At 40.5% G+C, this 26203-nt stretch overlaps 1 protein-coding gene and 1 non-coding gene across 6 annotated transcripts in view; both read right to left on the reverse strand.

The window, feature by feature from the left end:
- The window catches only part of XKR6 (XK related 6), a 276374-nt gene that overhangs the window by 177007 nt on the left and 73164 nt on the right, over positions 1-26203 (reverse strand). Inside the window, exons 1-3 of one of the 5 annotated variants that reach the window (XR_008618290.1) lie at positions 21677-22064; positions 16772-19542; positions 14821-16268 (exon numbers count right to left, since the gene is read on the reverse strand). The exons of 1 other annotated variant lie outside the window; for it this stretch is intronic. The gene's annotated coding sequence lies outside the window, so the exon portion shown is untranslated. Of the gene's footprint in view, positions 1-14819; positions 19543-21676; positions 22065-26203 lie in introns of those variants that run through there. 3 more of the 5 variants (XR_008618292.1, XR_008618291.1, XR_008618293.1) reach the window with 3 other exon arrangements.
- On the reverse strand, positions 19023-19129 carry LOC112066748 (U6 spliceosomal RNA). The gene has a single exon (XR_002892845.1). It is a non-coding gene; the product is annotated as a U6 spliceosomal RNA (small nuclear RNA).

Here is a 26203-nt window from a genome sequence, read left to right on the forward strand (position 1 = left end):
CCCGTTGCGGAGCACAGGCTCCGGACGCGCAGGCTCAGCGGCCATGGCTCACGGGCCCAGCCGCTCCGCGGCATGTGGGAACCCCCCAGACCGGGGCGCGAACCCGGTTCCCCTGCATCGGCAGGTGGACGCGCAACCACTGCGCCACCAGGGAAGCCCCCCTAAGTGCTTTTTAAAAATGAAATATTTCAAGCACATGAGAAAAGAGAAAAATACAAGGAACACTTATATGCCCACCCAACTTTGTCAAAACTTAACATTCTGCATGAATAGCTTCATTTTCTTTGTGAGAGACAAATCACTTAACATACAATTGAAAGCCTCTCTGTACTTTTCTCCACTCCATAAGCACTGCATGAATTTGTTGTTAATTGTTCCCGGGCGTATTTTAATATTTTTGCTAGATAGACATTTATTCATAAGCTAGATACATGTATATACCCACACACATATAAATATATGCACATATATATGTAAATGTGTATAATATATAAATAAACATTGTTTGGCATGTTTTAAAATGTGATACAAATGGTTTCATACTGTAGATATTCTGTGTTTGCTTTCTTCACTCAACATTTTTTTTCAGACTCAGCCATGAGGATACAAATGCAGTTCTGTACAGTACAGAATTGCTGTACAGTATTCCACTGAATGACTATCCCCTTTCCTTTTAATGGATATTTTTGTTATTTCTGATGTTCCTGCCATTAAAAACAAGGCTGTGAACAGCATTCCTGGTGATGGGGCTGCTGCGCGGTAGGGACCCGCGGCCTTGCTCACTTGCTCTCTGAGACGGTGGACCAGCAATGCGAGTTACTGTTGCTTGACATCTGTGCCTACATGTTGTGCCATATGATGGACGTGAACCCAAAGTTCTTTTTTCTAATTTGCATTTCCTGGATTGCTAATGAGATCAAACATCTTTTAATGTATTTATTGGTCTTTTGATTTCCTGCCTAGATACTCTCTGTTCATATCTTTCGCCCATTTAAAAAAATTGGGTCTTTTTCCCTTGTTGGTTTAAAGGAGGTTCTTTATAAGTTCTGAATGCTAATCGTCTGTTAGTTACATGCCCTACAGATATCTGCACACAGCCTGTGGCTTATCTTTCAGTATTGTTTTTGGTGTACATGCTTCGATTCCTAATTACAGCTCATGAAAACTGTTATCACTGCCTCCGCTTTATAGATGAGAAAACTGGTCCTGTGAGACCTGCCTGAGACCCCTCGGCCAGAAGGGGTTAGAGGGACAACTTGAGCCCAGGTCTCTATGACCCTAAGACCCTGACTTCCCCCAGCTACTTCTAGACCATCCTCTCTTTCTGGTGAGAAGTAATCATCCGCTCTGGCAGCAACCGGTGGCGCTGGGAATGGATGGAAGGGAAAAGAGGCAGGGGCTACAGGCAGAAAAAAATCCACAGAAACTGACCAGTAACCGGATGACAGGGTCAAGGACAAGGATGCGGCTGCGTCCAGGTGCAGGAGACAGAGGTACTTCTAAGGATACAGAAATACAGGAGGAAGGTGTTTGGAGCCTGATTTTTAACATGCTGAACTGAAGCGCTGGCGTGAAGTGGTGTTGGAAACGTGGTGCAGGACAGCGGTCCCCAACCTTTTTGGCACCAGGGACCCGTTTCGTGCAAAACAGTTTTTCCTCCGGAGCCTGTGCTCCGCAACGGGAGAGGCCACAGCAGAGGGAGGCCCGCATACCACAAAAAAAAAAAAAAAAAAAAAAGATATAAACAGTTTTTCCACGGACAGGGGTGTGTGGCATGGTTCAGGCGGTAATGCGAGCGACGGGGAGGCAGGTGAAGCTTCGCTCGCTTGCCCGCCGCTCGCCTCCTGCTCTGTGGCCCGGTTCCTAACAGGCCGCAGACCGTAATGGTCTGAGGCCCGGGGGCTGGGGACCCCTGGTGTCGGAGACTTCGAGGCCTCGTGCAGAGAATCCCTGCCGCTGACGGTCTGGGTGAACGGACAGAGAGAGAGAACGTGGAAGGAGAGGAATCAAGTCCAGCTCTGGTAGCCCCAACTCTATCTCACCCACGGGGTCGCGAAATTCCCCAAGAACTCGTCTCACACAAACCCTTCTTCCTTCCACACCTGACACCCAGCACGACACCAAGCTCACAGGAAGCATTCGATAAACGTTTGCTAAATGAATGAAAACTGTTCTATCCCTTATACAAGTCCACAATCGCTACGGATCAGAATTTTTTGGCCCTTAGGAAAGTGAGTAAGTACAACAGCCCACTGGAGTTTAAGGTACAACTCCATTCTGCAGTTAAGTGTACACATATTCACAGCAAGTGGGATAAAGAGAGACCATAAATACCCTTAAAGCATTTAGGTCATGTTTTGCTGCCAAATGAACTTGTGCTAAACTTAAGCAAACAGCTTTGTGTTTTGGAACGTGGAATTGCAGATAAGGGATGGTGAGCCCAGAGCACTGTTTCGTAAGCTTTTCTGACTACAGTGCAGAGTAGAAATACATTTTCCACGGAAACTCATTACACTCACATACACACACCCCTACGAATGTAAAACTGAAACAAATGTTTTATTAAATAATACTCCCTTACGGTATGTGAGGCACTTTGACATTTTCTATTTTATTCTATTTCTTTTATTTTTAGAATTCTGATTGTAGCCAATTAAATTGAGGTCAAAGCCCACTAGTGGGTTTGAAAAATACTGCCCAAGAGCCCAGCACAGTGCTTTGCACACAACAGCTATTGGGTAAGCATCTGTTGAAGAAAATGAAGAGTAATAATTGTGCAAACACCACTGTGGACTTTGTACATGGAACACTCTGACCTTGAGACCCCCTCTAGGTTTTGGGTAGCTAGGAGGGGACCCTGGTGGGAAAGATCTGTATGCCCTGGAAGCCAGGATATGAGGGATGGGGGATATCCTGGGTCTTAAAAGACAGAGAAACTGCTTAGTTCACAAATCTGCCAAGAGCTGGCCATGGTCCTGCCCGGCAAAGATGAGCAAGAAAACCAGAAAGAAGTGCAAAGATATACCCTTCCTCCTGGATGGTGATCAAGAAGCTCACTTTGCTCTACTTCTGGAGGAACTTTGGCCGGAAAAGAACTCAGCATCCCTTTCAACCTCTTTCAGTTCTTCTGGCCTGCAATCATCAATAAATTGGTTTTTCATCATGAAATATCAGAGCTGAAAGGGGCCTAAAGACCACACAAATCAGCCAGTCGGTCCCCTCGTCTCACGGGAGGCAGTACAGTCAGGAAGACCTTGGGGGCTGGCGCTGGGACTCACAGTGCAGAAGACCCGGCCGGGCTGCCTGCCTGCCCGGGACGCCCACGGCGGCCAGCTGTGCTGCACATTTATCTCAAATCAGAGCCTCCACCAAGGCACAAGGATGGTGATGCAGGAAAAACTCTGGCATGAAGTTCGGTGCCTCCCTTGCTCCCCGAGCTCTACCATGGACTGGGTCTCGCCCACCAGCACTTAATCCCCTCATACACTCTCAACCTCCCAGTTATGACAGAGATTTTAGGCACCGTGATCTTTTCTTCTTCTTCTTCTTATAATTACCTAAGATGCATTCAGATCTGGTTTAAGCATTTTATACATGAAAATGATATTAAAAATTGTGTACTTCAGGCCACACCTGTCTCTCCCTTTTTTGATTTTTTAAAAATAATAAATGTATTATCTGTAACATGAAATTTAGCACTTCATACTTCAGTGTCTTTATATTATCTCTTTTTGTTTGGGGCATATGTAATTTCTCTCTCAAACTGATCAGGGGAACTCAAACACACAAAGGGACCTCTCCTCGGAACCCTCTGCCTCCTGCCCCTAACCCCCAAATATCCTTCTTCAGATCATCCGGAGCAGTGAACAGACTGGGGGATGGTAGCACCAACTTGAATGGGGTAATTGCCAGCTGCCAGACACTGGAGTTAAATTACCACCTAGTCCTCCTCTCAGCCCTACGAGGCGACATCACCATCATCATCATCGTCATCACCATCATCACTATTATTTCCGAGGCTCTGAGATGCCAAGTTTTTGGCCCAAAGCCAAGGATGGTCTGTGTCTTCCTCTCACCTCCCGTGGGCAGACTGGCTGCTCCTTAGAATGCAGGATGTTACTTATGGGGTGGACACTAAAAATACATAGGTTGATTTGTGGGCAAATTCCTTATAAAACCTTTTAATGAGACAACTCCAGGCTACAGGAGTGTACTTTCACTCCTATTTGATTTATGAGCATAATTCAAATCTGTTCAGAGATATAAAACTGGCCATTTTTGGTTTGACTTTCTTTTCCCGAGTTGTAAATACTAATTTGCAAGGTCTACACCCCATTTCAAATGAGATACTACCATATATGAAAGAATAATGAATCCTGGTTAAAAGAAATATATAAATGTGAGGTATTACATTTATAATTTGTAAATAGAGTGTATCTTCTAATATATTCTAGATATTCTTCAAATAGATTACGTTCTATGTATTCCTCAGATATGTTACATTTGTAAATATATTATCTCTTCCAATTAAAAAAAAAAGTCCACTTGCCATACTGTAGTGGCAAGCATGTGGGTCAACCATGGAGCTTGGAAATAATCACATGCATGTGCACTAAATGTGGACTTGGGAGACTGGTGCTTCCAGAGACCCATCATAATGTTGTAGGGGGCTCCCCAGCACTCTGCTCTGAATCCCCTTCTTCATGAAAGCACTCTGATCTTCATTATTAACAGACCGTAAAGGGTAAGACAAAACACACCCACTACGCTAATAAAATTTAATGCTCAAGGCAAGGGGTGGTGGTGGGAATCACGTGTGACTTGGCTCTGCTCCTAAGTCTGTGGACTTGTGTAAGGTACTTTTTTTTAAGCTTCAGATTTAGTGGCTCTGGGGTGTAACTCGGGCACTGGTAAATTTTTAAAAGCCATAATGGGTGATTCTGATGTACACAACTGGTTAAGACTAGCTCACATTTAATTAGTGGTTGTATTTTCCTCAAAATGCTTGCTGCCAATTCCTAAGTCCACTGTCTTCCGATTAAGTCTACAATTAAAACTAACTTCAGTCATTTTATTTCAGGACTGCAAAGACATTTTAAAGTCTAAATGCGGAAGAAAGCATAAAATAAAAGACTGAAAAATTTGACTAAGTAAAAGTGTAAATTTTTCTAAATGTCAAAAATACTATAAACAAACTTAAATAACAAATGAGGGAAAATATGTGTACAAGTGACAAAGGTTAATATGTTAATATACAGAGCTTTCAGGGATCATTAAAAAAACAACAACAAAACTCCAAGAGAAAACTGAGCCAAGGACCTAAGAGGCATTTCACGAAAGAAAAAACATGTAAGAAATACAATCTTAGTGAAAATCAAATATATGCAAAGTAAAACAAAAGGATACCTTTTTAAACAGTCAAAGAGGTAAAGTTTAAAAACAATGCCCCAAAATAGCCAGAGTGCATGTTAGTTAAAGGTATACACTGGACAACTGTTCTGGACCATGCCTTGTTAATATTTATCAAGAGGCATCAATCATCCAACAAATATTTTAAATATATCTTTAGAGTTGGTAATTCCAATTCTCAGTATTTATCCTAAGGGAAGAACCAGAGATGTGTATAAAGATTTAGTACAAGGATCTCCCTTGCAGCATAACACATTAAACAATAGGAAACAAACTAAATGTTCATCAATAAGGGATGACTGGGTACATCCGTGGGATGGAATACCAACTAGTCCAAAAAAAAACCCTCTTAAATAATATTTCAACATTTGGGAAAACAATCATTCTAATATTCTTATGTGAAATAATAGGTTACAAAACTTAATAGTTAAAAAAAAAAACCTTTAATGGTGTCAATTTGTTAAAACATGTTCTTGAATGATACAAAAATGGTAACAATAGTTATCACTGGGTGGTAGGAGTATAGTTTTTTTTTTTCTTTGTACTTCCTTTAATCTCCAAAATTTTTGCAGTGAACGTGTATTATGTTTATAACAAGACACCATTAGAACACTGCAAAATCAAGGCACTCGTGTTTTCGAGCTGAACAGATGCCAAATGAATCAAATCTTTCTGTGCTACCGCTGGACTGCTCAGTGGCAAATGCCTGAGAGTTTGGAAAAGGAAGGAAGATGGACCAACATCAATAATAAAGCAGTCTTTCCCTAGAAAATAGTCCTCGTGAAAGTAAAAGGCCGTATGAGAGTCACTGGCCTCCGATCTCATGGACCCAGGGACAGCCGGCCTCTTCTTGCCAGCTGGGGCCCAAGACCCAAGGCTCACAGAGGCCACAATGGGTTTCCACGCAGGTATCTTTCTCTGTTAGACAATATTTAGTGATTTCTCAGCATAATCCATATGAAGAATAAGCATAATCAAGACCTTACTGAAAGTTATCTTAAGACCAAATAAAATCTGGCTGAGATAAAGACACTGTGTTTCCTGTCAGCAAATCTTGAGTGACACTGAGCCCACCTGCACAGGATTTGCACATCCTTTGCCCCATGTGACAAGTACAGTGCTCCTTGAATCAACGCCACTGTGCCCTAGAGCTCTACTTCCATCTGAAATGTGGAAGGCAGCCTCTAGTCAAGGTAAATCCGATTTTCCCAAAGACAGTTAAGTTTGTCACCATCAGGGCGCTCGCCATCTGCTGTCTCCTTGTTGCCTACAAATGACAAGTCTAAGAACTCACACATGACGACCTTGATACCCCCTAGTCCATCAGCGCCGCTCAGGAGACCTCAGGAGACACCACTGTCGTAATAAAATTCCGCATTATTTTCTCTACTGGGTTTCCAAAAATGGTATTTTAGTTCCACACCCCCGCCCTGTTCCGCCCTGTTCTATATCCATGATGCAACAACTAAATTAGAACGAGCCTAAGAGACTCCATGAGGAGTTAGAAAACCTGGGTTCTAACACAACTTTAGCCACTCTACCTCTTGGAACCTGTCTTATTATATGTAAAAGGAGGTCACACCAGCATTGCTCAACTCACAGGGTAGTTACAAAGTTTCCATGGACAAATGCTTGTGAAAGTTCTTGGTAAGCAAGAGTCTTGCTATTCTGTGTGATCTGTGGACCAACTGTACTGGCTTCACCAACGAGCCTGTTAGAAAAGCAGAATCCCAAGTCCCACTCCAGAAACAATGAATCCGAATCTGCAATTGAACTAGGTACCCAAGTTGTGCACGCGCGCGCGCGCACACACACACACACACACACACACACACACACACACACACACTGAGAAGGACTGAGCTGGGTGTTATTTCTGAAAGCTGGCATGTGATCTAGAGGACCCAGCGGACAGGATGAAAATGAGGTCCTATTTTTACCTGTCTATGGTTTTTCCTGATGCTATTAATGTCATGTGTACTTCTCATCCTTAGAATTTTACGTGTTCTAATGTCTAAATACCGGAGAACAGTATTTCAGTAATTTCCTAACTAGAAGACAGAAATTCTGTCTCCATGCTCATCTCCGAGTCACTTACAGTTTGGATTACATGGTCATGCATGTTTGTACTACGTTCCTTTTCAGTTAAAGATTCCTTACAGAAAAGTTCAAGATACCTCCTTTAGAGTAGTTGAAGGATTGATTATTTATTTATGCTTGAACAAGTGAGCAAAATCACTTAGAAATCCTGTTCCCTTAAATTTCAGTCTATTCGTATTGTTGGAGGAACAGTCTTCTTTGTTCCTCTTGAGTCTTAAGTGGGAGGAGAAATACAAATTCATCGTTTCGAAAGTCGTTTTTAAATAGACTTTCTGGCCTAGGAACTTTCTAGAACATTCACCCATAGAAATATTTAAAATCATTATTAGCTTCAGAATTTCGTCTGTAGAAGTCTAAGCTGGAAAGTGGTGGGCGTAAGAATTTCGCAGGAGAAAACAGGCATACTGCGAGCTTCCTCCTCTCCCCTGGGCCCCCGGCTTGGGGGGTGGGGGGTCGAAGCAAACCCTGAGGCCGGGCATGTTGTCTTCCTCCCACCTGTGCCCTTCTCCTGCACAAGGACCACACACCACATGGGCAGCCACCACCTCCTCATGCACACCTGGCTCCACATTACAGCCCCCCTCGCGCTGAACAAAGCTCCCCTCCCTCAGAGCTCTTCTCTTAGTGTGAGGATGGCAGAAGGGCAGTCTTGTCCAACCAAACTCACACCCTGAAAAACTGCAGGCTCAGTGAGTCTGTCCAGATGACTTTTGTAACCCTGGCCTCCAGCACGATACCTGGCACCATAGCTGCTGCCCAGAAAGTATCTATTGAATGCAGTCATCCATTAAAACGTTTTCTAAAGACACCGTCACCATCCAGCTGGGGGGACTGTTAGCTGCAAGGGAACATTCAGGCAGAGAAGGGGCTGGAAGCGGAACGGCCTGGCGGAACGACCTGCTGGCCAGGCCGCCCCGCCTGGGGACCCTGCCCCGAGGCTCCTCTACGGCAGTTGGGGCTTTTTTGTATGTCTTTTGCTTTCTTCCAGAGCCTTTAAAAGCTCCAAGTTTCTTCACAACTCCCAAAGTGGGAACAGTGGGGGATTCATTCATTCACTCCTTCAAATATTATGTATTTGCTGAGTTTCTAACATATGTCAGATGTCGTTCTAGTTTTGAGGAAACATCCAGGAACAAAACAAAGACCTTGCCCTCTCTGAGATTATGGCTTAGTGGAGGATACAAGTCTTTCATGCCAGATTGCGATAGTTGCTAGGAGGAAATAAGGGAGCTAATACCAGAGACGCTGCTTTGCACATCTGATGAGGAGACAATTTACAGAGAGCTAACGGAAGCAAGGCGGGGAGCCCTGTGAGCCCCTGCGGGCACGTTACCAGGCAAAGGGAACAGCGACGGCAAAGGCCCTGAGATGGAAAGGAGTGGTAAACACCAAAGGGGCTGGACGATGAGCAAAACAGGTGACATAGCTATGGTTTTTAAGTAGCACCCATTTTTTTTGGTAAACTTATTTATTTTTGGCTGCGTCGGGTATTTGTTGCAGCGCACGGGCTTCTCACTGCGGTGGCTTCTCTTGTTGCAGAGCATGGGCTCTAGAGCGCAGGCTCAGTAGTTGTGGCACAAGGGCTTAGTTGCTCCGCGGCCTGTGGGATCTTCCCGGACCAGGGCTCGAACCCGTGTGCCCTGCATTGGCAGGCGGATTCTTAACCACTGAGCCACAAGGGAAGTCCCAGTAGCACCCATTTTTAAGAAGAGGGAATAGACCTTATGACTTCAACCCTAAGCCAAACCTTCCATGTAACAGGGCTCTGAGTCCTGGACTCCCTGAGTTCTGCTCATTGTGTCTAGTGCACAGTGGCTCAATCTAGGAACCATCTAGAAACCTTGAAGATGAGAAGTGGCTGGGGAGGATGGCATAGACAGAAGACCCATTGAGTAATCCAATTTGACCACCTCCAGAGGGGACATTTCCCAGAAAAAAATAAAGTAACACACTTAAGTGTGCGTTACTCTCCTAAAGACTTCTACACTGAGAAATAGATCGGGGTTTCGCGGTAGGATGTTCAATTTCCTAGGAAAATGTGTTGTCTCTTTGATCCGCCTAATGAGAACGGTAAACCGTGGAATCAAAGGAGCTTCATGGGAAGAAGCTAGAAAGTCCCGAGTCCGGCTACGATACGGGTTAAGCACTTACATACCCAAGGCTTCTGCGGGCCGCGGCCTGCTTGTCAGGGCTCTGGAAGCGGCTGCTGACGCGCGTCGTGAGCCACAGGTGTCCCCACCGCGAGGCGACACGAGACGCGGTTCCCTCCGCGCCACCGCCCTCAACCCACCTGCTGCTGTCACCACGCAGGTCTGAAGACGTAAGCAGTCGCTGAGGTGCACAGGAAAAGGCAGGCACGCGCACATGCCCGCACGCATACGCAAGGCACGCACGCAGACGCACACGCACGCACATACGCAGACGCACACGCACTCGCACGCACGCAGCCACCCACCCACACACCCAGTCTGCTCCCAGGTATCATCTTACAGCACAAAATCGTAAAATCTTGTATCTCAGTTATAAGCATCCCCATTTTTGGAATTGTCCATCATTTACACCAAGGAGATGATTGGGTTAGTGCAGATACTATACAGAAGGTTATTTATTGAAACTGAGTTTATAAGGATGAAAACTGGAAAGAACCTGAATAATGAGAATCGTAAACCACTCAACTTCCAGCAATAGTGTTGGTTAAATCTGCATGGAGCACCCATTACAAAGGATGTTGTTAGCAAATACTGTATACTCCTGAGAAGAAAGAAGTCTAAACTGACGGTGATCAGGATATTAATAGCAGTGAGATGGTGAACTCTGCTTTCTCTTTTTCTGTGCCACTTGAAATTTTTACAAATCATATGCTTTGTATGAGAAGAAAAAGTTATAGGCTTTTGGAAACACAGGTACTGAGAGAGGGAAGAGAGGAAATTACTACTAACCACCCTCTCCATTCCTCACTTGCCAGAGATTATAAACTGCGAACCCCCAAGAGCCAATGAATCTTTGCTATACCCAGTGGAAACTCCCACATGGGAGAAGCCCCAGAGGACAGCAGTGGTCCCCTGCTGCCTGTAGAACCGAACCCCTACTCCCTCCATGGCATTTGGGGTCCTCCATGATCTGTCTCAGTTTCACCACCCTTGAGTTTGACCTTGCTCAGCCTGGCCTGTACTTCTAACCCCCTGGCAAAGTATGGGCCCCTGGGGCCCCCTCTAAAAGCCCATCCTTTGTTAGTGGGCCCTCAGCACTCTCAGTGTCAGATTCTGCCATGCAGTCCAGCTTGTTATGACCTTGCCTATCTCCACAAATAACATCATGTAGATGCCATCTGGGCTGGATCCTGGGAAAGAAGATTCTGGGCAAAAGGAATGACAGTGGCAGAAACAAGAATGTGCACGGCTGGTCTTAGATGCAGCGCAAGCCTCTAGCACAGATCAAGGAGTGGCAAGAAAAGCCATGCACAATTGTTGGAAATGTTTCAATATTTTCTCTCTTCCTTAAGATAAACCTGTTGCTCAGCTCCAATTACTACAAACATCGTCTTTCCCAAATCACACTTTCCAGGGAGGTCTCCTCTGATCTCCCTGTTTGAAAACTGACACCTACCCCTCCATCCCTCACCAGGGTCCTCAGCACATTCTCTTTTGATATTTATTCCACAGTGGGATAATTTACTTATGTCTGTTTACTTCTGCCAGAATGTAAACTCCACGCTTTGTGTGTTCTGTTTTCCAAGAGCCCAGAACACAGTAAGCGTCCAGTATGTTGGAGGAATGAATAACTTACTTAGGTGCCATGTCCAACTGTACTGCGCTTCTCAAGATCCCCTACGGGAATAGCTTTTAGAGGAAATGATTTTGCTGGAGACTCTCATACTGAAAAAGGTGGGGAAAAAACAGGAAACAAGACTGGCAAGCGACAACTTCCAATTGTTGAGAAACGTGGCCTTTTCATTCACTCGGCTGTCTAAGGATGCAGAAACTCTGCCCACTTGATGCCCGGCTGGGCACCAGGGTAATCCAGTGCTCAGACATTTCATTTGTGAGGATTCAAGTCTCCATCAGCAGGAGGAAGATGAGGACAAAAACAGAACTGGAAGAGGCAAGAGTTAATGTGCAGTACTCAGCTCTGAGCTGTTTGGCCATAAAAACATACTGATAAACCAGTGATAACTGTATTCTAATCCAGTATTTGCTGCACTTTAATAAGAACTTTTACCCATCCCTGTGCCACTTCCCTCCTATCACCTCTGATTCTTGCTCTAAATTTCAAATCCTTAAGGTGCTCATCAACTTCACTACCAAAAGTTGGTAGGGAGCCAGAAAGATCTGCGGGGCAGGAGACCAAGAATGGAAAGATAAGAGAAAGGGCCAAATTGATAATTTTTTGATCAGAATTTAGGACATGGAAGATCGAATTCTAGATCAGCAGCTGATGGCAATTTTTTAGAGGAAATGGCAACCACTGAATTAACTCTTAATTTCTTAATCTCAATTTAACCACATTAATCTAAATAATCTAGAGGCAGGGAGAAACAACAATTTGCTACAATGACTTCCTGGAAGGATGTTATAAAACAAGCAAACAGGAACTGCTTATGGTGGTAGATGTGATAAGCCATGCTCCAACACCTGCCTCAGACCTCCTAAAATCCAGCCATGGCCTTCAACCCCAACACCAGGGGCGAGTCCTGCTGAATCAGGGCCAACAAGAACCAGGGGAGGTCCCAAACGAGATCCACGAACCACCCATTCACCTGTCTTTAGCCTGGTACTTAGGAAGAATAACCCCTCCCTTTTTAAAGTGGGAAAACTAGCCTAAAATGATGTGAATATTTTAACATTTGCTAGCAGATTCTGCAAATGGGGCTTTGAAAATTGCATAACTCATTCTGTGATGTGGTTTTCTAAGGTCAAAATGGGGCCTGGAGAAGCCTCTCGGAGTAACTCAAGAGCTAAAGAAAGTCCTAATTCCTAAGGGAAAGTTCCTGCGGTATTATTTGACTAAAACTGTTACTTGGTTTGGAGGAAGACTGAGATATTGATGAGAGAAAAAAACTAAATTCCGGACTTACATCTGTGTTATCAAAGGCCCATAATAAGAAACGTGTGCTTTCTCTTCAGAATACAAAACTGCAGATCCACCAAAATTTTGGGTCATATTTGAGGTGAAATGGTTTCAATCAATTATCCTTTCTCTGCTACAAAATTAAGAATGCTCAAAATATTTAATCCAGAATTTTAATGGGAAAGTGGTGCCTTCCAAGTATTGAGAAATTTAGAACTCTTGCTGTTTTCCACCCTTGGGAATGGACGTACTGCATGTAGCAAATGAAGTCCAAAATATCTCTCAAACCAATTTCATCTTATTTAGTAATTTCATTCTGGCTTTCAAGTTCCAGTGAATACAGAAAGCAGGTGTCTGCCTCACTCATCATAGCCCTGGGTTTAATAACTCAAAGTTGGGTCTCCTAAGAAAAAGTCTCTAAGGAAAACACTTAACGTAGACTATGACAAGCTTTCTCTAATGAGCAATTCAGTGAGAATTTTGCAACATCCCTGGAGATAAAGGGAGGTACTTTGGAGTACTGTAAACCATGACTAGAGATCACTGACTTCCTTTGAACTTGCCTATAAGCACCTGTTCAGGAAGGATACCGACCTTCATCTTAAAGCTGCCAAAGGAAGAAATCTCAGTATCTTTCTTGGAAATTCGCTCCTTGACACATATTTTATATATATATATATATATATGTCAGTTAGCAGAGTGGCTAGCACATAAGTAGACAAGACATAAAAATTGGTATTGTGTGGCTTCTACTTTTCTGAAAAATGCCCTTCCGGTGGGGGAAGATGAAGGTGATCACCCTACAGCCCAAACACATCTCGGAGTCCTCCTTAGTTTCTCCTTCTTCGGGATTCTTTTCTCCGGTTCTTTTAAAGCTAATTAATAAAAGCAGTCTGGTCACACAAGACTATTCAATCTTGAACTTTAATATTAGAGATAAGCAGAAATAAAAATGTTATAACCACTGCATAGTTCCTGGTCATATAAGTGTAGAATTTCCTGCACGTTGATGACCATTTCACAGGTTGAAAAACCATCTGCAAAGTAGTAAAAACGATTTCCTCCAAGTCTGTATTGTAGCAGATCTTTGCATTATCAGTTCATTTTCACACAAAACTACGGGCAATTTGTCTGAGAGATTTCCCGACAACCACTGGTTGAAACAGGATACCAGCTATCCTTTTAACTGCTACCCATAATAAGGTTATGACAGTGACTCCCATGACACAGCAGTGCTGAAGTAATTATCTACACCTTCCCAAACTGTTCTCTGGCACCCTAACCAGTGTCCCATGAGTTATGGGTTGTGGGATAAACAACTGGGACCTTAATATGCTAATATTGCACAGAATATTGGAATTAACTTTCCAAGAAGTAGCAGCTCCCAGCCTTCCGATTTCACAGACCGATACGAAAATTTTTTAATGTCTGTAGAGAACTAACTTGGGATGGCAAGCTTTTCATTTTCACCAAATAAGGGCATACAGTGGACAGGAGGACATAAAAGTTTAAAGGACATTTCTTTTTTTTTTTTTTAACCGAAAAAATATTTTGAAGTCCTTACACTGTCTTTGCTTTTCTTTTTCCTACTTTGCGTCAGATCAACACCCTTCCCTGCTGCTCGCTCAGGAACCGTGAGGACAGACTTCTAGTAGTACCAAGCTTGACCTTGCATTCAGGGTCCACGGGTCACAGCTTACACACACTGACCCACACCACTGCTAACTGCAGATGGGGATCTTCCTTCTCCCTTCAAACTACAAATGCCACCTCCACCCCATTCCTACTGACTTGCTACTGCTGTTAACCTGGGTAGAAAACGGTCGCAAACCACTAATTGAGACCATCACATTTACAGATCTTTTTGTTCCTTTCCTTTAACTCACATATTTTATTTAACAAAAGTATCATTACTAAAAGCTCCTTCAGAGTACAAAGCTACTTTATTTGGACAAAGTTTGCTGCATACACAGAAATACTTGATGCGCATTTCCAGCCAGCCCAATCCCAAGCATTTGGTAATTACAGCCAGAAGTCTGGAAACTCTTACTGGAGACACGGACCCTGTTTACAGTATTTTTATTTTATGTGGAATATGCGGAAAACAAACACACAAGAGCAGCTTCTACGGATATTTGTACATTCCATGAGAAGTAAACATAGTATCGTATGCTGTAAAAGTTTACTCAAAAAAATAATTTCAAACTCTTAGGCTTTAAATAATGAGACCGTTTAATTTTATTACAGCAAGAGTCAGAATATTATATACAGTATATACTCCTTTACACAAAACACATTTGCACGTGTTTCTGAAAGCTACTTGTAAAAAAAAATGTTTAGAGTACTATCACATTTTGAAAATGTCAGGATAATTTGGTAATATTTTCTAAGGGTTATGTTACTTTGTGTATTTTTTAAAGTAAGACATACCTGGATGGTCAATGTGGGTTCATGTAGGTTAACCTCAAATCTGGCATATTTTTGGACAAATCTTGCTTTCAAAATCTCACTGACGTGATCATTTTCTCTGCACATGATTTGTTTTACTAGCATCTGGGGGAAAACATATGGATGTCTTCAACTATCTCATAAACTCTTGACTCCAGGACCTAGGCAAGCTCACGGAGAAGTCACTTCTGGCTCATGCTGTGCCCGAGGCAGGGTGAGGGTTCACTCCTGGCCTCAAGAGGCCTGGGTGGTGAGGGCAAGAGTGGACAGCCACACCCAGCTGAGCATCAGCACAGAGTAGGCGGCCAATGGAGACACCTGTCAACACCACAGCTAAAAAGCTCTATTTTAAACACAATACTATGAACTTTTATAGGCAAACCTTAGAGAGCCAAGATTGCTACGTCTGGATCTATTCTATTTCCCCGCAGGCAGGGAGGGAGAAGGAAATGCAAGGACACAAGTAGACTCACTCCTTCAGAGGAAAGCAACGGAAACCTCCCATCACAGGCAGAACAAAACAGGACAAGAGGGAAGAAGCCTGGACAGTGCTGTTATAATTCTATCCTGACCTAAGACAAAGGGGCTAAAATTGGGCAACATTTAGAAGAGCTGAAAAGGAAATGGAATAAAGTTACCTGGGAAGGAGAAGTGGGATAGATTTAACAGATTCTGATCAATTTTGGAATCCTATATGCTCAACGTTTTCCCCACACTTAGGTCAACAGTACAGAAAAAAAAGGACAGAGAACAAGCATCTGGGCACAGATGAACTCAGGCTCCTCTCTCAGGGCAGGTGAAATTGGGAGGCACATGTTGTAAAAGTCCAAACACTATATTCCAAAAGGAACACAGAAACACCTTTGAATCGGAACACATGATGTCTAACTTTAGTTAAGCTGAAGGACCCAGGCTCCCTCCACCAGTGTGAACGATCAAGAGTCGACTGTACTGACGGCAGTGTTTTAGAGGCTAGAGTTGTGTTTTTCTTACATTCAAGATACATGTTATCTGTCTACAGGTCCAATTCATAAAAGACATTCAAATTATGTTTCACGTACAAAAGCAGTGAAGTCTAAGACGTTTCCAGAGTGTGCTGTGCTGTAATCTGATGATGATCTTCCATCTTTCTACTCGGTCCCAAAATTACTTCCTGCAGATTTCTTGATTTTTCAAGGATGACCTTCTCAGTGAAGCTGTATTTTGCAGAAAAGTCCCAATGAATGCCATAACAAGCAGTTGATCTGAGATTCCAAAATGGAGATCAGAGAAATGGAATTTTTTGTCAAAACACGTTTCTAATAAGATAAATCAAAGCATCCCTTCTGTGTCAAAATATGAACTGAAGGCAGTTTTCTCTAAAGTTACAAATAGATTAATAAAATTCAGAAATAATCATACACGCAGGAAACTTGAATAAAGAACAAAATATCTAGGAATCTCAACAGTTTTCCTGAAAATGTGCTACAAATTTCAGAGTCACAAAATAACAGAATCCCGAATTTCCAGTCATTATGTTAATTTGAAGTACACATTTCACACCATGAATGTGATATCCTAAAAGATGAGAAAAAAAGTTACATTTAGGTAGAACACCTTTATAATGATTAAAAATTTTAGGAGAAATACTCTCATTTTAAAAAACAAAACATTAATATTCAACTGACTATGAAATAAATGCCCCTAAACCAGCAGGAGGTAGGTACTACCTAGGAGGGCTGTCCCATGCCTCAGGCCCTATTCTTACCATTTGCACCTTTGGGGCAGCCCTTTGCAGAGTTTTTGCTCCATGACATCACAAAGCTCTGGACTGTGGCTTCAGTTCAGGGTGTAAGGCAGTAAGCATCCTTCAGGATCTGGCGCTCCATTCAAAGGTGACAGAGAACTACAGACGGAGAGTGACAGCAAAGCTGGAGCAAGGTCAGAAGTAAAATGAAGATGGTCTTTTAGATCAGGGCATCCTGAATGACAACCAAGGGCCGTCCCTCTACCCTCAGAAATTGCAGTTTTGTTGGGGAAACGATCCGTAGCTTTCTGCCGGTTTTCAAAATGGGGTTTAAAGCTTCCAAAATACAAGTAGCCATCGTTCGAGGCTCACTTTCTCTGTGTGCCCCTATGTACTGATTGTACCCAGAGATCTAATCATCCCGGGGTAACTGAGTCAATTTCTGAATCCTCACAGTGATGTGCAAGGCCGTGAAGTGCAGTGAGATCCAAGAAGGTAGAGACCTTCCCATGAGACATACACACTAGAAATGCTACTGTAGTACAACTTTAAACAAATTTAGGTTTTATTTAGAAGTTTCTAGAAAGCAACCATCAAATACTGATTATATTCACGCCATCAATTCTCTACTATGTTCAGTATTCTGCATTATTTTTGAAAGTTATACAGCAGGGACGAAGACCCATTTTTATAATATTTTCTCTAATATTTAAGATATTGATTTTGAATTAAGCTAATCTTTGAGCTACATGCCCATTCATAACATACCAGAATAAAATCAAACTCACTGTTAGGAAATGCACTGATATTTCCCAAGATCACCTGCCACTATCCTTAAAATACTGCGGGGAATGCCAGTGTGAAGTACCCAAATTAACCTCGGAATGCCTCCTGTCCAAGGGATTTCACACGCTACCTCATAACCTCCAGGAAGCTAATTCCCTGCACTTAGTGCACCTTAGCTTAGTTATATAAGAGCTTACCACCCCGCCCCCATCCCCACCATCATTTTTATTTTTAGGCTCTTAAGTTTTCCCCTCTCCTGGGTCTCTTTCATTTGTACTCACAGTGTTCACAGAATCTAAGAAGGTCTTTAAAATATTCATTCCAGTAGGGACCAAGTTTTTTCCTGCCTAATTCCTTTAGGGTATATCAAATGCCTAGGCCCGGTCAATATTGTAGCTAGAATTGGCTAAGAGGAAACACCTCTATTGACAAAAGTATCACAGAAAGAGAGTTTTGTAAAAGCCAGTTGTAATGGGAAGGCAGCTAAATAGGCAACACATTTAGATTCAAATATAACTTGATTTTTAAAAAATCTATCTGATGTTTTCATTGTGCCATTTATTAAATATATATCAGCCAATTCCTCTTTAACCAAGTAAAGCAAGGGAGAAGGGGGGAGGGTGCGGTTACAGGGTAGTTTATTTAGCTTCTAAACGCCTTCTAATAGAAATGTTATGAAAACTTCTGTTCTACACCAATTTCTGTATTACTGGATAATCTACCAATAATAAAACTTGCAAAAAACAAATAATTAACATCCTACTGAGCTACCACTCAATCTCTATAGTTCCCTGAATTCTACTTATCCTTTCCCTTTAATCCTTTTCCAAGTTGCTCTGAATATGGTCTTAAAAAAAAAAATCAATCTTTCTCCAGTTTTGGTCAAAAGGATAGGGAGGCAATCATATTTGACCATCAAAATAACTACCCACCCAGAATGTTCCTCAAGTCCCTAATCCCAGCAGGAACAGGCCAGAGAAGATAACCACCAATAATGGAACTCCAGTCACCCAGGCACTGATTCTCCTATCAAATACATCTCCACCCATTTCTAGGGTCAAGAATGACCTAGTTCACATTCTGGGTCTACGTGAAAAGTAGCCTATAGTTTTAAAACAGTGTACATAGAATATAGGCAACTTTCAAATTTTTTAGGGAAACAGTCCTTCCTGGAAAGTCAGGTTTTGTTCCTTCTTTTCATTCACAAAGTCTGCCTCTTGGCATTTTCCTTTCCAAATTTATTCACTCGACAACAGGGAAAGAGGAGGAGGTGAAACTGAGCAGCTCCTTTCCCTCCTCATTGGCACTTCCGTCCCACGTAATAATATCTAACTTGAAAATTGGCAGCATTTTGCCACAAATGTACTTGGATATATCAGATAGAATTTGCATATTCTGATATAGACCATGTTGAGGCCATTTCCAGGTTGAAGTTCTGTAATTACTACCTTTAGGACTGTCACCTGATGATTTTTTTAATTAATAAAAAAATATGGAACGCTTCACAAATTTGCATGTCATCCTTGCACAGGGGCCATGATAATCTTCTCTGTAGCGTTCGAATCTTAGCGTATGTGCTGCCGAAGCGAGCACTCACCTGATGATCATTTTACCTTCTCTCTTCCCGATCAAGAATCACCTCTGATCTAAGTAAGCTACCCTACAGGGTAGGCAGGCAAAGAAGCTGACCAAATTGACATGGGAGGATTACATGAACTGCCTGGGAAAATATGAGGTCCATGAGAGCCCCCAAATCTTCAAAAGATAACTGTCTCCAGAGTATGACACTAATAATGATAGCTGAGAATTTGAGACATGATGCTAACTTAGAAATACAAAATTATAATGCCTATTCTTTTATATACTTTTTATTAAATCTATTGGTTCACCTAGAAAGTCATTATATATACAAAAACAACAATTTCCAGAGTTCCTAAATATTTCCAACATATTCAACTTAGGGATCCAAGAGTCTGAACATGCCATCACCAAAAAAAATTGCAAACCTAAAAAACAAAAAGGAAAAAAAATTAAACAATGTCAAAAGGAAAAGACTTTCTTAGAAAAGGTCAATATTTACTTTCATAATTTTCAAAACATTTTAAAGTTAATTTTTTTCTCATTTACAGTTATACGCTTGTAAGTCTAATATTAAAGTTTTGCTTAATAACAAGGCAGTTTACTTATAACAAAATAAATATTAAACTATATTCATACACATTACCTATTTAAATATTTACTGGGTCAAAATATCTTCATATTTACAGCTTCAGGCTTTAAGGTGGTATTAGATTTGTCTTTATTTTCTTTGAAAAGCTACCATTAAGGTAACAGACATTCAGATGCATAAATGAAATTATTGATTTCATTCTTATGTAACTCATACCTTTAGGAACTATGTTTTAGCCAGTTAGTAGTGGTTAAAGTCTTTGTGCTTCTATTACATTAACTTTTAGCACATGAAATAAGATGACCTTCCAAGTTCTTGTAACCTCAAAAAGGGTCAATCTAGATAGGCTTTATTTGAAAAAGGAAAACAATTTTGTTTGGGAAAATACAAGAAATGAGAATTTCTAAAAATAAAAATAATCAGTAATTCTCATTAAAACATTAATACACAAAAATGAACTATATGAACAATTCTTCTAACTACAGGCTTAAAAACCATGCTATTTAGACCAGCCTATTTAATTTTTCCATAGAAAATCAGGAGTTCAGAGTTCACATTTCCAAAAGAAGAGTAAAACAACAAATTAAGAGATAAGATAAAACAAGGAAACAACCTATTGTACATTGCTTTTCTTTAGAACAAGGCTAGGCTGAATTATCTAAGTATATATTGAGGTCACACATACATAGTCATTGCACTCTGGTCAACCAAAACAGTGCCTGGATTTACATAACATGTGAATAAGTCTATTATCACAGAAGATCACATACATGAATAAGAAGAAGATACTTTATAAATTTTAAGTCACTCTCAACGTCTGAGAAAATACTGTCAGTAAAATACTATTTGTAATACTGTTTTTAAGAAAACACTGTTTGTAAGGAAATGAGGTGATGTTTAGAACTATATTACCACTGAGCCTCTAGAAGAGAACATGAAAATAAGCATGACTTAAAAAAATAATAATAATTCGTATTGTTGTCAGTTCCTTAGAATTTGCCCTCTGCATTACTCTCTGGAATAGGATGACAATTTCATTTTCTCAGCACCTCATCAATTAAACAAACTGATGCATAATTTAGACTAAATGTAAGTACATTTATAATATTATTTTTGCTATTAATACTGTTACATGTAGTACAGGAAATGAAATAATATGAAGAGCCACTTCTTCTGAAAAAGTGGCTTAGTATAAAATTTGAACTTGAGCAAAGAATCTACTGAAATTCTATTCTGGGGGGGGGGGGGGCCGTGGAGGGATAGTGATTGCCTTATAAGCACCGCTACATCAACACATTTAACAGGACATGGTCCGTTGGAATAAGCTTAATAAATAAAGAGAGCCACTACACTCCCTGAAAAATGTTTTACTATAACAGAGTGCTGTTATCTTCAACAATAAAATATATTTTGAACTAAGATACACGTAATAATTAGAGCAGGGTTTAACTGATACAACTCACATCCTTAATGGGCACTTTACCTTTTAAAAAGTAAAAAGCAAAAAACACACACATACATAAAACATCGAAACTCTTTATGATAGAAAAGCAAAGCTGTGACAAGAATCCTTACTTCCTACTCTGAAAACCTTATTAAGCCCGTAGTCCCTGTTAAGAGCAAGCTGTATCGGTTTTCAAAGGAAAAACATTATTTCAATCTGCAAATACCTAATGGGCTCAGGTGCTTTCGTATAATAAATATTTTGCTGTTACTTAAGTAGCTCACAAGAGCTCATTTTTTTTAAAGTTATGTTTAAACAACTCTAAAAGCTTTAATTAATATGTAGTTTTATATAATTAATCCTTTTGTTATTAAACACTTGAACCAGTTTGGTTAGAATGGCAGCATGTTGTTTAATACCTTTGTTCACAACTTAAAATTTTGAGTTTAAAAAGAAAGGAATTGGGGTAGGAGAGGAGACATGGAAAAACATGAAGGCCTCTCTTTGTCTCAGGCTTTGCCATTACCATTCTGTCTGCAGTGGTTTCAGGACGAGGCGATCGCACACCTTCTAGCCAGAAATCAGATGGCCTCAAAACAACCTCATTTCAGTCTTAGGCCTCATGTCTTTCGCTTAGAGCTAAAAATAAAAATACATGTGAATGAACAAATGGTCATGAAATGAAACCTCGAACATGACACTAAAATGTAAAATATTAGAAGGCATTATTAATCTCAGAAAAATGAAAATGTGCACATTTCCATCCAGAGTACCACAACCTTATATAGAAAGTGTGCTCGTCTTACCCTGTCAGCTTGCTGGGTATAACAATAATGACAATTTAATTCCAAGGTGGTTCAACAAAGCCAGAGTAATATTTTATTCATCTCCTGAGATTATGAAACATTTATTTATTTCTTACAGAGTTAAATATAACAATATCATGAATGAAGCTAATGATGTTAGACAGCAACTTAGCACTTCTTTACGCACATAAACCAAGGCAAGAAAGTAAAGTGTAACGCTGAACCAGAACAATGATCTGGCCCTAAAAAACACATTTTGTGTATTTAGAACTCCTAGTTCCAACAGTAATGCTAGTAGTAAGTGAAAATTAACCTGTTTCTACAAAGTGAGCATTCACTCATTCCACAAATATTGAATGTTTCGAAGCACTGTAAGTCAAATGCTGAATAAGAAAGATGGTTCCAAACCTCAGCGAGTGGGGTCCTAGCCTTTTATTTCCTAACTTTTTGTCTCGGGTCTGGGCTCTAATGCTAAGGGGACAGAAAAAAAGGATTGCTGTTTCCATGAGAGGAGGAGATCGGTATGTATCACACGACAGCTGAATGAGACTGTAGGACTGGAAACAAAACCCACTCAGAAGCCCAACGCTCACACTGCAAGTGAACGCCAGTCACCAGCTGGTCTCTTTCCACATGAAGTTTGTGTTTTCAAAACCCTACATCAATCCTGAAAATTAATTATCCTTCATTTGGAGAGCACTGGTGGTTTCAACCCCAAGTATAAACATCTCAGACTATTTTGTAAGGTTATGTCAGCCAAGAAACTTTCAAATCACTTAATAGAAGAGTATTTCATTCACCTGAAGCCACAATTGAAAATCAGAAATTCTGCTGCCAGTTACTTAAAGAGTTGGCCTTAACTATACTGTAATGAAGACAAATATCTCATAAATTTTTTATACCATTCATACATGTCCATCAAATTAAATAAAATACATAAATTACCACTAGAGTCTATACTAACATTGTTCAATGTTTTTCATTTCTCTGCTTGATCTATACCAATGAAATTCTTTGTGTAGGAATATGGTACATTACCAAAAAATATCAAAATATAAACACATGATTCAATTTAGGCTCTGTTTGTCTTAAATCAAGGGTCTATAAACACGTCTGAGTTAGCTTATCTTCCTTCATTTTTCATGTGAGTTCCAACTAAATTTAATATCTGGACAACTGGTACAAAAGTTAAATGGTTTGACTCTTAAGTTTCTAGGTCTCAGAACCACACTTTAGAGGAATAAACTGTAATTTACACTTAAATATTTAGAATAAAGAAGAAAAGAACTGTTTGAGTCATATCTAGGTTTAGGCTATGGCTTGCCTCAAGTGAAAATATTAAAAACAAAATCAATAAGCTCTGAAGTTCATTTACCACTGATGTTCATAAGATGATTCTATAAGTTTCATATTGTGATGCATTCAAATTTTCATCAAGGAAAACTGCATGCTGGTCTGATTTGTAAACAGTCAATGTATCATGTATGTCATAGATCCCTGCTTTTTTCAGTTGCAATAAATTTCAAAGAAGACATAAATAATCGATAGATCTACTTTTGCTATAAGCCTAAAACATTCACTTATCTGTAAATTCCAAATCTGTGTCTTACATCAACAAAGAGAACCCACAGTTCTTCTCAATTCATATTTGCTAGCATTCTTTGGCAAAAAACAAAAAGTAGCTGCCTCTCCAAAACTCAGATCTTTCCCTTAAGTAACTTTTATCCTCGTCCATACTATGTTCACAGTTTCATTTCCCCCCTTTGCTTCAATCACAGTATGTTTTGTTATACAAGTTACAGTTCTATCATATTCCCTGAACCAATCCATCCAACCCAGAGAATGCAACAACAACAAATATTTGACCCTATTCTTTGAATTCCACAATTTTCACTACTCTCACTTTGGTCAAGACCTTTAATGATAAAGTAGTGAGATTTTAATACTCAGAAGACATGCTTTATAGCTTATTAAGGCAAGTAATTTTATACTCAGTCTTGTTATATTAATCATAAAACTCCATTTGTCACTTCAAGACTGATACATTGAGGTCTCCCGTTTAATAAAATCAATGAGTGCCAGTTAAGTTAATTATAAATTTCAGCAGGGCTTTCCTGGTGTGGCACAGTGGTTAAGAATCCACCTGCCAATGCAGGGGACACAGGTTCAAGCCCTGGTCCAGGAAGATCCCACATGCATGGAGCAACTAAGCCCGTGCGCCACAACTACTGAGCCTGCGCTCTAGAGCCCGCGAACCACAACTACTCAGCCCGTGCGTCACAACTACTGAAGCCCACACGCCTAGAGCCCGTGCTCCGCAACAAGAGAAGCCACTGCAATGAGAAGCCTGTGCACCGCAACGAAGAGTAGACCCCGCTCGCCACAACTAGGGAAAGCCCGCGCACAGCAATGAAGACCCAATGCAGCCAAAATAAATAGATAATATAAATTTATTTTTTTAAAAAATAAATTTCAACAAATCATAGAATCAAACTTCTTTAAAAACAATGCCTATCTGTTCAAGAGCATCCAATGTAAAATACATTCTCATGAAAATCAGTCCCTTAGTTTAGATGTTACTATAAATACAATACATTTATCAGTCAGAAAATCTCAAATTCAAGGATTCTATAGGAAGAAGGGAAAATGCTCCAAAAAATGACATTGAGACAAACTCTAGCCATTTGGAAAACTTAAGGCCAAATCTTTACCTTCATTCCTTAAGCCAAAACAAATTCTGGGTATACCACATTTAAAGTTAAAACGTGAGACTATAAAAATACTTAAATTTTTTAAATAAATTTTGAAACACAGGAAGGACTTTAATTATGATATAAAGAAAAACTAGAAGTCAAAGAGAAGTTACAATTGATTTTACAAAAGACAAACCAAACAAAAAATCAATTATAAACAAAAACAAACCAAGGTAAATATTTGCATCAAATATTAATATCCACAGTTTTTACAAATTGCTAAGAAAAAGACAATCCACTGGAAAATGGGCAATGATTATAGACAATTCACTGAGAAATAAAAATGATCTGTAAACATATGAAAATACCTTCAAATTCACTCAAAACTTAAGAAATGCAAATTCAAACATACTAACAGATGAAGAATGATTATCAAGAATCTGGGGGATGCGGTGCTCAAATTTACCACTGGGAGAGGTGTAAACTGGTGCTAAATTTTTGTGGAACAATGGCAATATCTATAGAAATGTAGAAACCCACATGCTTTTAACACACAAATTTGACTTCTGGGACTAGGATCCTTTACACTTCTTCTTTCATGTAAGCAAAATTATTTGTACAGGGAGACTATTTATAATGACAATACTACACCAGTAATATTAATATACAAAAAAGGAAAGAAAAAATCTGGAAAACAATCCTAACGTCGGTCAAAAGGAAGCTGTTTCAAAAAAATTATGTGTCATCTCATATAGCTGTGGGGAGGTGTCCTAGATATACAGGCTTCACCCACTATCTGAAAGGACAGTGTTCCTATGAAACCCTTCATAAGCCAAAATGGCATAAAGCGAAGAAGCAATCTTGCTAACGGATGCACAAAATAAATCGAGATAAATTACAGATGCTCACACATTTCAAAGCTACGGCGGCTGGATACTGAGATGCTGAGTGCGGTTCCTGGGGAAGGAGCTCAGTGGGGCCGCTTTACCTGCTTTGGGTGTGCACTGCCTCCCCCACAGCTAGCTGGGAAACAGACAATGAACCCTATTTTGCTTTTCGTCTTTTTTCATAAAAGCAAAAATCCTCCTCAGAATTTTTCTGGTTAGTGAAAACAGGCACTAAAGTAGGACTTTCTCAAAAACGAAGTGGCATAAAGCAAACTTTTGAAAACTGGCGAATACCTGTATTACTAAGTGCATAAATGACATTGCTGAACAGAAATATAATGTCGTTCATTAATATAAAAATAATTTTTAAAAGGCGTGCAGTATGAGTAAGAAAGGGAAAAACACGAAAATTATGAAAAGCTATCTAAGAAACTCTAAAAACATATAAGAATGGGGAGAAGGACTGTCTACTTATAGAGTAATTTTTGTCATATATGTAATAATTACAATTAAAATGTTTTTCAAGGAGAGCCTGAGTGCCACAACTACCGAAGCCCACACGCCCAGAGCCCGTGCTCTGCAACAAGATAAGCCACCGCAATGAGAGGCCCGTGCACCGCAACGAAGAGTAGCCCCCGCTCGCCGCAACTAGAGAAAGCCCGCGCGC

Source organism: Physeter macrocephalus, chromosome 9 (assembly GCF_002837175.3).
Source record: "Physeter macrocephalus isolate SW-GA chromosome 9, ASM283717v5, whole genome shotgun sequence".
Taxonomy (NCBI): Eukaryota; Metazoa; Chordata; class Mammalia; order Artiodactyla; family Physeteridae; genus Physeter; species Physeter macrocephalus.